The sequence below is a fragment of the Borostomias antarcticus genome (genome assembly GCF_949987555.1).
Source record: "Borostomias antarcticus genome assembly, contig: scaffold_79, whole genome shotgun sequence".
NCBI lineage: Eukaryota > Metazoa > Chordata > Actinopteri > Stomiiformes > Stomiidae > Borostomias > Borostomias antarcticus.
In genome coordinates, this window is record NW_028175942.1 from 671,979 (window position 1) to 681,903 (window position 9,925).

General features: G+C 45.7%; 1 long non-coding RNA gene across 1 annotated transcript in view; it reads left to right on the plus strand.

The window, feature by feature from the left end:
- Positions 1 to 2,660, plus strand: part of LOC311329032 — a 7,865-nt gene extending 5,205 nt beyond the window's left edge. The window contains exon 3 of the long non-coding RNA XR_014631262.1: positions 2,495 to 2,660. This is a non-coding gene — a long non-coding RNA (uncharacterized lncRNA). The remainder of the gene's footprint in view (positions 1 to 2,494) is intronic.
- The last annotated feature ends 7,265 nt before the right edge of the window (positions 2,661 to 9,925 follow it).

Sequence of the window (9,925 nt, forward strand, 5' to 3'; positions counted from 1 at the left end):
CTCCCAAATTCTTTAAGCTCGCTCTTATCATCTCTGCTGCAGAGACGCGGGTGAGAACAAAGTCTAATTGTCATCTCGCTGTGCCTGTGGTGCTAGGAGCTGTGGTGCTAGGAGCTGTGGTGCTAGGAGCTGTGGTGCTAGGAGCTGTGGTGCTAGGAGCTGTGGTGCTAGGAGCTGTGGAGCTAGGAGCTGTGGTGCTAGGAGCTGTGGTGCTAGGAGCTGTGGTGCTAGGAGCTGTGGTGCTAGGAGCTGTGGTGCTAGGAGCTGTGGTGCTAGGAGCTGTGGTGCTAGGAGCTGTGGTGCTAGGAGCTGTGGTGCTAGGAGCTGTGGAGCTAGGAGCTGTGGTGCTAGGAGCTGTGGTGCTAGGAGCTGTGGTGCTAGGAGCTGTGGTGCTAGGAGCTGTGGTGCTAGGAGCTGGCATGGACATGAGAGAGCTGGAGTCATGTTTGGATGGATATTGGAACTGAAATATCAGCACGTGACATCCAGGCTTGGGAAAAGTCACGGTCAAGAACACACAAGTACACACACAAGCACACACACACACAAGCACATGCACACACACACCAGCCTGGTCTCACCCGGCAGACTTCAGAATTCGACGTTTGTCCATCGCATTGTATGATAACTGTATGATGCCGTCAAGAAATGACGTTCGGAGGCGATGGACAAAAACGTCGAATTCTGACGTCTGCCGGGTGAGACCAGGTTGGACACACACACACACACACACACACACACACACACACACACATATTACAAAATGCACATGCACACAAGCACATGCACACAAGCACATGCACAGACACACACATCGGTATTCCTGGTCGTTAAACAACAAAACAAAACAAAAGTCAAAGTGTATTTAGGTGAGAGAATAGGAGAGAGAGGAATGAGCTCAATCAGCCGCTGAAAGGAGTCAGACACACAGAGTTAAAGCCTCATTAATAACTAAACACTGTATTCTACCACAATATGTCAGAGAGGCGTCTGACAAGGTGTTGAGGGACAGATGAGCCTCTCCCAGAGAAGACCTGGGTACTCATGAACCCTGGGTCCCACACAATAGGGCTGTCTATGGCTCCAACCAGCCAGCCAGTCAGTCAGTCAGTCAGTCAGTCAGTCAGTCAGTCAGTCAACCAGTCAGTCAGTCAGTCAGTCAGTCAGTCAGTCAGCAAGTCAACCAGTCAGTCAGTCAGTCAGTCAGTCAGTCAGCAAGTCAACCAGTCAGTCAGTCAGTCAGTCAGTCAGTCAGTCAGTCAGTCAGTCAGTCAGTCAGTCAGCCAGCCAACCAGTCAGCCAGTCAGTCAGTCAGTCAGTCAGTCAGTCAGTCAGTCAGTCAGTCAACCAGTCAGTCAGTCAGTCAGTCAGTCAGTCAGTCAGTCAGTCAGTCAACCAGTCAGTCAGCCAGTCAGTCAGTCAGTCAGTCAACCAGTCAGTCAACCAGTCAGTCAACCAGTCAGTCAGTCAGTCAGTCAGTCAGTCAGTCAGTCAGTCAGCCAGTCAGCCAGTCAGTCAGTCAGTCAGCCAGCCAGCCAACTCGTATGATGTCATTGTGGTGTTCACATCTCTCTTTCTCTATCTCTCTTTCTCTTTCTCTATCTTCATCTCTCTCCCTCTCTCTCTCGCTCTTTCTTTTGTTCTTTCGCACTCACTCTTCTGTTTCTCCATCTCCCTCTTTCCCACTCTCTCCTAATCTCTCCTATTCCCCTTCTCTCTACCCCACTCTCTCCCTCTTTCTCCCACTCTCTACCCCCCCCTTCTCTCTCGTCTCAACCTGCCTTCCCATCCCCTAGTTTTAGATCCGTGTGATTAATTGTGTCTTTTTTAGTTTTTATTTTCCCACCTCGATATAATGATGTATGATAACAGCCGTATTTCCTGTTTCCTCATGTGTGGGGGGAAGAGAGGGGCGCTGGGAGCCATTTGTTTCCCCGCATGATATTCTTCCATTTATCAAAATGATAATTAGGTGCAATTAAATGGCAATCTCATTTGTTTTGCTCAGGTGTGCGTTGCTTATTTATGCGCTGGTGTCGGCGCCATTGTAGGTCACTCTAATTAGAAGAGGAGGAGGGTGTGTGTGTGTGTGTGTGTGTGTGCGCATTTGTGTGTGTGTGTGTGTGTGTGTGTGTGTGTGTGTGTGTGTGTGTGTGTGTGTGGAACAGGGCGTGCTGATTGAGAGAAAGAAAGGGAAAGTAGGCCTGCAGCTCGACCGCCCGGCAGAGACAGATCATCTGGATGGTATAAGCTTGCGTCAGAGTGGTGCTGGAAGACGGGGCGTTGGGGTCCCTCGCATTGACCCTTTAGGGCTCCGCCCCCACCCCGCCTCCTCTCCTCTCCTGTCCTAGTCATATCTCACCCCTGAGTGACCTTTGACACCTTGGGTGTGTGTGTGTCTGTGTGTGTTTGTGTTCTCTCTGAGGTCATCTCTAACTCTAAGATGCGTGTGTGTGTGTGTGTGTGTGTGTGTGTGTGTGTGTGTGTTCCCCAGGTGAGAGACCGGTCAGCTGCAGCCTCTGCCCGTACTGAGTCTCTCAGAAAGGGATCCTAAGAGCCACCTCCATGTCTCCTGCTTCTCACCAGCCTCCGACCCCTGGACCCGCCCCCGCCCCCCAACCAGACACCTGATAACAGCCCTCCGACACGAGGCCCTCGCTTTGGGCAGGGGGGGAAAGCCCCCCCCCCACACACACACACACCCCACCCCCTGGGGGCATTGCCTTTCCCCCAGGACCCGGACCTGGAACCCCCCCCCCCCAAAAAAAAACAAAAAAACACCACCCTCACCCAACCAAAGACAGAGACATCAGAGAGCCACGCCTCTACAGACTCTGCCTTAGAGTGACTCTCAGCCGGTGACCTTTTGACCTGTCGAGCCCTTTAATGACCTTTGCCGCGACTTCAGACCGGGGAGGACCGCTGGACGTTTGTTCTGAAGGAGGATCAAAGGAAATGGACAGAGCGGAGAGAGAGGGGACGTCCACCGCAGTCTGGATCACAGCATGGCGACGCCCTAGAGGACCCCGTCCCCAGGGCTTCATCTAATCCTTATCTGAGTGCGTGGGTCTAGTGTGTGTTGTATAGAGTGTGTTGTGTTGTATAGTGCGTGTGTGTGTTTTGCAGAGTGGATGAGGCAGGGAGACAGAGGAGGACTAACCACACACTCCTCCGTCACCTGGCGTCTCTCTCTCTCTGCCCAGTCCTGGTGTGTGTGTGTGTGTGTGTGTGTGTGTGTGTGTAATGAGCTCCATGAGAAAGGCTGAAGTAGTGAGAGAGAGGGAGGGAGACAGAAAGAGAGAGAGATTGCGTGTGGGGGAGGGGGAGGGGCTAGAGTCAGAGAAAAAGAGGGAAGAGAAAGGAGGAGAGAGTGGGCAGGAGGGAAACGGGGGGGAAGGAAAGAGAAAATGAGAGAGAGAGGGAGAAGGAGAGAGAAAGAGGGAAAATGAGTGAGTGGGCTAATGTCAGTTAGAGGAGGTGTCTGCTTTAGTGACCATTAAAAAGAGTGTGTGTTGTTAATGGCCGGTATAAAGGAGCGTGCGTTTTTAACGGTCATTCGATTAACGTTATTGTTCATTTAAGGGGAATGGAACGAGAGCGAGCGGTTCGCCCTCCCTCTCCCTCGACTGCAGAAGCACAGCGCGTCTTTACAGCCGCAGAGTAGTAACGCAGTGTGTGTGCGCGCGCGTGTGTGTGCGTGTGTGCTGGTGCGTGTGCGTATCATCCTCTCTCTAAATGCTCATCGTGCCAGCTACCTCCTCTGCTAGACCTCTGCTTTAGTCAGGCCCTCAAGGTAGATATCAGGACCAGGCCGGCCCTGCGTTAGACCAGCCTTTTTATTTCCTGAATCCTGTTCCCTCTTTCCGGGTTTGCCCCCTGGATCAAAAGCCATTCTGCCTTTTGACTGTTTGATTAGGAAAACGAGACGCTAGATGCTAGATACTCAGGCTGAGTTACGGCTTGAAGCGCGGCGGCTAGCGCGTCCACCGGTATCCCCGCGACCCCGCAGACGCCCGTGTCCGAGTCCAGAACAAGTCCTGAACTGTTTCTTAAAGACCGGATTGAATATGAAGAGAGAGGATGTGAATTAAGAAGCCTGTTCTTAAAAGGAAGATTTTGTTGATTGCTAACGCGATGAAGTGTGAGTGTGGAGTGAAACATGTAGAACTCTCAAAGGAAGAAACAAAGACGTACACGCAGTATGTTTCTGACTGTGTATAGTACGCCTGAGACCTCTGTAGTTCCTCTGTGAGAACTAGGTGACGAGGTACTGTAAAGCCGTGTCTCTGAATGCATACAGTGTTGTGTGCTGGAACGCGCTTGCACAGATGTGTATATATGATATAGACAGGGAGGGGGTAGTCCGAATACTTGAAACGGGATATGATAGCCTACCAAGTAGTGTGACTTTAGTATGGAGACCAAGGTTGTACAGAATAACCCTTTAAAGGTGAACCCCTTGAATATTGATTTGAATTTGTACTCCGAAGTGTGACTTAGCAGATGTGAACGGACTTCAGCTGAAGAGTGTAATGTGTGTGTGTGTGTGTGTGTGTGTGTGTGTGTGTGTGTGTGTGTGTGTGTGAGAGCAATTGTGTGTGTGTGTGTGTGTGGTTCTCCCACCAAACCCTTTACAGCGTTAGATACCAAATGACATTAGTCTACTGTTGCATTTAGACTATAGATTGCTGCTTTAACAAACCCCAGGCAGGGGGAGTGGGCCAGAATTTTTTTTGCGGAACTCAGACAGCAACGAATCACACGGAAGCAGGCAAGAAAGGGCAAATTCATTTTCCAAGACATGCTCAGATTTTGCTTACCTATCCTCCAGAAACAGCCCTGCAGCCTGCAAACATCGACGTGTACGTTCGATTGGCCAGTTTCCACACGCTTGGCGACTTTTCACCCATAGCCATTCCTCTTCTCTCATCCCGAACGTTCACGTCTTTCTGGACGTCGGGATCTGGTGTGGATGTTTTCATCAACAACGCAGCTGATTTTACTTCAGAGTCATCTCTGTTTGTTTTTAGTTTGTAGACTTATTGTTATTATTCCATAGATATCCAGGATTTATGGAGTATATATATATTTTTCTGTGTTTGGGACATGTGACATTCCACAGCTCCTCCCCCTGCGGAGTGGGAGTGGTCACAGCTGTAAGATGAGCGTGTTTCTAGTCTTTCTCTTGCTAAAGGTGTTAGGAGTTAGTAGATAGCTGTGGTGTCCTCCCACACATCCAGGCGGGTGTGAGCTTCCTCACACAGACATACAGCTCTGGGTCCTATCTGTCTGCAAGTGGACGATTATTTGTCATGATAATTCCTTTGTTTATTTACAGTAGAAGATTACATGTATTTTGGTTGATATTTGTATGTATTATCATTTGAAACAGAGAAGAGAAGCAAACAGGAGGTTTTTCCATGTGTTTTGTATTTTATCTGGGTTTGTTTTTATACTGCCACCGTCGGGCCTGTGGGTGACTAGTCTGTTCTGGTCTGGTACTGTTAAGGTTACTGCACTGGCCTTGTCTAGCTTGGCCCGGTGCTGGTACTGGTAGGTACTGGTCTGGTCTGGTTTAATCTGGCCTAGGGCTTGTACTGGTACTGTTACTGGTCTAGCCTGGTCTCATACTTCTAATGTTACAGTTACTGGTCTGGACTAGTCTACATTATTTACATAACTGTAATGTCATCATGTCCACAATAAATACAGAAAATGGCACCTGTTCATCTGCTTACTTCATTTCACTCTTTCTGTGGTGTACTATGACGGTAATGTGATACTGCTGATGCTATAGTACAACAACACTTTAAATTATTCACAGTGGGTATCGGCTGTGCACCCCACTATCATCCCAATTTTCAGGACAAAATGGAACAAGATATTATAGAAATTCGAGCGACACTACAACGAGCTGAATTAATGTTCTTGTATCTTGCACACTCAGGCTCTGCCAGTTATCATATCACCTTGTAAAATATATGAACTAGACAGGCCGTTCAGTCAGTCTTGTGTAATGTGATATCCATCTTCCTAGTTCCGGCCACTCAACCCAGACTGATATCCATGTAAAAACACGTTTAAGTTTCCGTAGGGCCATCCTCCAATACTTATTTCACCTTAGAAAGACACATTTCTCCTGCAACCAGATCATACCATTTCACTTTGCTTATTGCAGGGCTTTCGAGCAGTGAGAGATAGATTTCTCCCTTTTCGGATATCCTGCTTGGCTGAGAGCTACGTAACATACTGTAGTCCTAGCATTCCCCTACTGTATGTGGAAATCAGGCAGGTTATCTTAGATATTTTGTTTTTGTATTTTGCTAGATGGCTGATATAATAATACTATAGAAAGGAAAGCAAGCCAACTACGTAGGTAGGCTTAAAGTCAGCCAGGCAGCAAAGGTTGATTTTGTGACCATTTCAACATGTTAGGCTAGAGTTCATGACATTTACAGTACCAGCTCTGCTTGCTCCTCCATGCATTTTTTCCACATTACTGAATGTGACAATGTACAATGTGCAAGAACAGCGTCACAAACAAGAGAAAAGGGACAGACCTTTTCATTCAGAGAGGCAGAGCAGGGGGCTGCAGAGCAGGCGATGGAAGCCTACAGGTGAGTGTGTGATGAGAACACTCAGAGGTACAGGACACGGCACAGGGTTAATCATGTGAGACATCTGAGTATTTATTTAAAGGAAGGCTCACATGGCCAACAATGGTCAATATAGCACTCAATACCCTGCTCCCTATCAGCTAATATCCCAAATTACTTTTTGTGTCCCTCGAAAAGTTGTTACCAGGCCAGCCAACACAGAATAAAGATCATCAAGTGATTCACAATTAATAGAATAGCTTTAATTAAAAATGCATTAAGATAAGGAAAAGCGTCTTCAGCTTTCTGCTACATCCCAATAAGCGCAAAAACAGTCTTGACATGCCCATTTAATGCCTAGTTTCTTGAGAGAACTTAACTTCTAGGAGAGGGACCAGACAAGTATTACAGCCAAGAATGTCTCTTTGTCACAACTGTAGGGACAGTGTATGAACCATTCTAAGAGCTGCACACACACACACAGATAATGAAGGACTACCTACAGTAGTAACAACAACAAACTTGTTTACTTATTACCTCATCATTACTTCATCATTAGTTACTATTTTGTGTACGTTATTGTAAAGTCATACATCATACACTGTATTTACCATGTAGTCATTCATTGCCTCATCATTACTTAATAATTAGTTACTGTTTTGTGTACCTTATTGTAAGGTCATACATCATTTAGAGTAGGTAGTCCTTCATTACTTCATCATTACTTAGTCATTAGGATTGAGAGTTAATCACTAACTAGGCTACTCATTAACTAATCATTGGTTCCTCAATAACTACAGTAGTCCCCAGTCTGTTCTCTAGTAACCCATCATTAATGGACTGAGAGTTAATCAGTAACTACTAATTAACTAATAATTGGTTCCTCAGTAACTAGAGGTCCCCAGTCTGTTCTTTAGTTCATGAGTAACTACAGTACTATAGTAGTCCCCATCAGTAATTACTCATTAATTAATCATTGGTTCCTCATTAGTTACTCAGTAACTACTAATTTGTTGTGTACCTATGTGGTACCCAATCACAATTCATGGACCAGCAGCATAACTTTCTTTTTCACCTTCATCTTTCAAGGGTAGACCTACAAGTAGCAGCGTCTCTGACATATATGGCGGCTGCCAAAGACGGCAGAGAGGCATTTAACCCTCTTTTTGGGCATCCCCAATTATTGTGCAAAATGTCATAACTGGTAAGTATCATCCTGATGTTCTCACCATTGTAGCATATGAAGGGAAATCTTGTACTGCAGTCTTCGTCATTCCACTTGCCATCAGGCCACATCTGCACACACAACCCAAGGCTTTCCGTATTATTGGGTTCACCATTGAGCCAGTTCCTGAACTCGGCCTCTCCCTCACCGTAGTGCTGACTCTACCACATCATACCACAACATCTGCCAGAGACCACCTCCAGCTGTTGATATCATCATAGAGACCTATCAAGAATGCCGTATCAAAACTACTCAGATGGTTCATGTCTACTATCTTGGTCAGCTCCTCAATGTCCTCCATGTTGTCTATGATGGCCAGGTCAGTGTACTTCTCTCTGCAGTAGCTCTGGGCTTCAGTCCGGTTCTTTGTGTTGTGAACCAGGTGTTACTGACGAAGGCATGAGGTCAGGCCTGGGCACAGAGTCCTGTGGTCAATACAGACAACTCAATAAACAGTATGTTTTATGTACATTCTAATCTGATATACTTAGACGGTCCAGCCCAAAGCCACATTTTTCTGATGTTGATTTAGCAGAGAAGTGTCCCATGAAAAACTACAAATACCAAAATACCACTGGCCTGATAGAAGTGACCACTACAGGACCAGCCTTCATGATGGACCACAGCACAGCACTTCTGCACCATGAGATCAAAGAGTTACACTGTTGGTAATTATCATCCTTTTCATTCATCATCACCTTCATCATAATTAACATCACCATCTTCCACTATTAACCCAATTGTCAGTACTACCGAAACAAAAAGCACATCATTTTACTCCCCTTTCTTCACTGTAAAACGTGTGCAGTTCAATAACAGTTTACAACTTGTAGAAGTAGTTTACAACTCCTTGTAGAATTTATTTCCTTCACTCTGCCTCCAACTCTCTCTCTCTCTCTCTCTCTGTATATGCCTATACCAGGTTAGGACTTTCATGTGAAATTAAATCTGCTCACTATGCTGAGTAGCGTACATTAGTCATGTCAAATGCAACTTTTGTCTTTCAACTCAGTTCTGAGTTCATGAATCACAGAGAGGAAATCATTTATGGGGACAGCAGTTACCCCACCCTGCCTTCCCTATGGGTCAGTAATGTAGGTTATATCCTAAAACGTCCCTGCATAGTATTTTGTTTTTGGCTACCTTTTGTAGCCTAGTTTTATTTCTGTCTTAATTAACCTACAGTTGTTATTGTGCAATTTTGTCCAAATTGTATTGTTTGAACGGTGCTACATAAATAAAATTATAATTGTATTATTATTAATATAAATGATGGGTATGACAAAAATGGTAATGTTCAATTACAGTAGATAATGATTAACAGGGAATGATGGCCTATCTAATTAAGGTCTCAAAAACCTCTCCCTAGGCTATGCGAATTAATTCAGCATCAGATCAGTTGGGTAAATGAGGAATTGTGTGACAGCTGCTTCAAACACTGCACACGATTAGATTAGAATCATATGTATTGCCATTGCAGGGTAGCCTACAAGTATACAATGAAATGCAGTTACAACTAGAAAGGGTGCTAAGAGAGCACATGCCTCCGCACATGAATGCATTTTGTTGATGTAACTCAGTTTAAATGGTTAGTCACACCTCAGTTTATTGGCTCCGCGCCCGGTGAGATTTTCATCAAACTTGGTGGAGGGCTTGAGACAACTTAGAACCCATTCAATTCTGGAGCGGATCAGAATCACTGGGCCGATACACAAATTAAAAGCGGTTAAGGCTTTGTAATAGTAATTCATCCCGGGTTAGACATCACTTCTAGAGTTTGTTAGGGTTATGGTGTTGCATATCACTTCTAGAGTTTGTTAGGGTTATGGTGTTGCATATCACTTCTAGAGTTTGTTAAATAAAACCTGCCAACGAGCAGTTTCACAGTGTGAGTTACCATGGGAACTGACCTACACTTTCAGTTAACTCTTTCTGGAAATGGTTTGAGCTGTCTGTCTTTCTCGAGTTTGAGTTACCTGTTTCTGGAACGGAAAGAGTTTCTCTCATCTCATGGTTAGCAAAGTCAAGAGTTTCCACTAAACCTGCTGTCTGGAATACCGTGATTTTGGCTAAGTTACAAATTGCCAACCAGTGTGAGAAGACT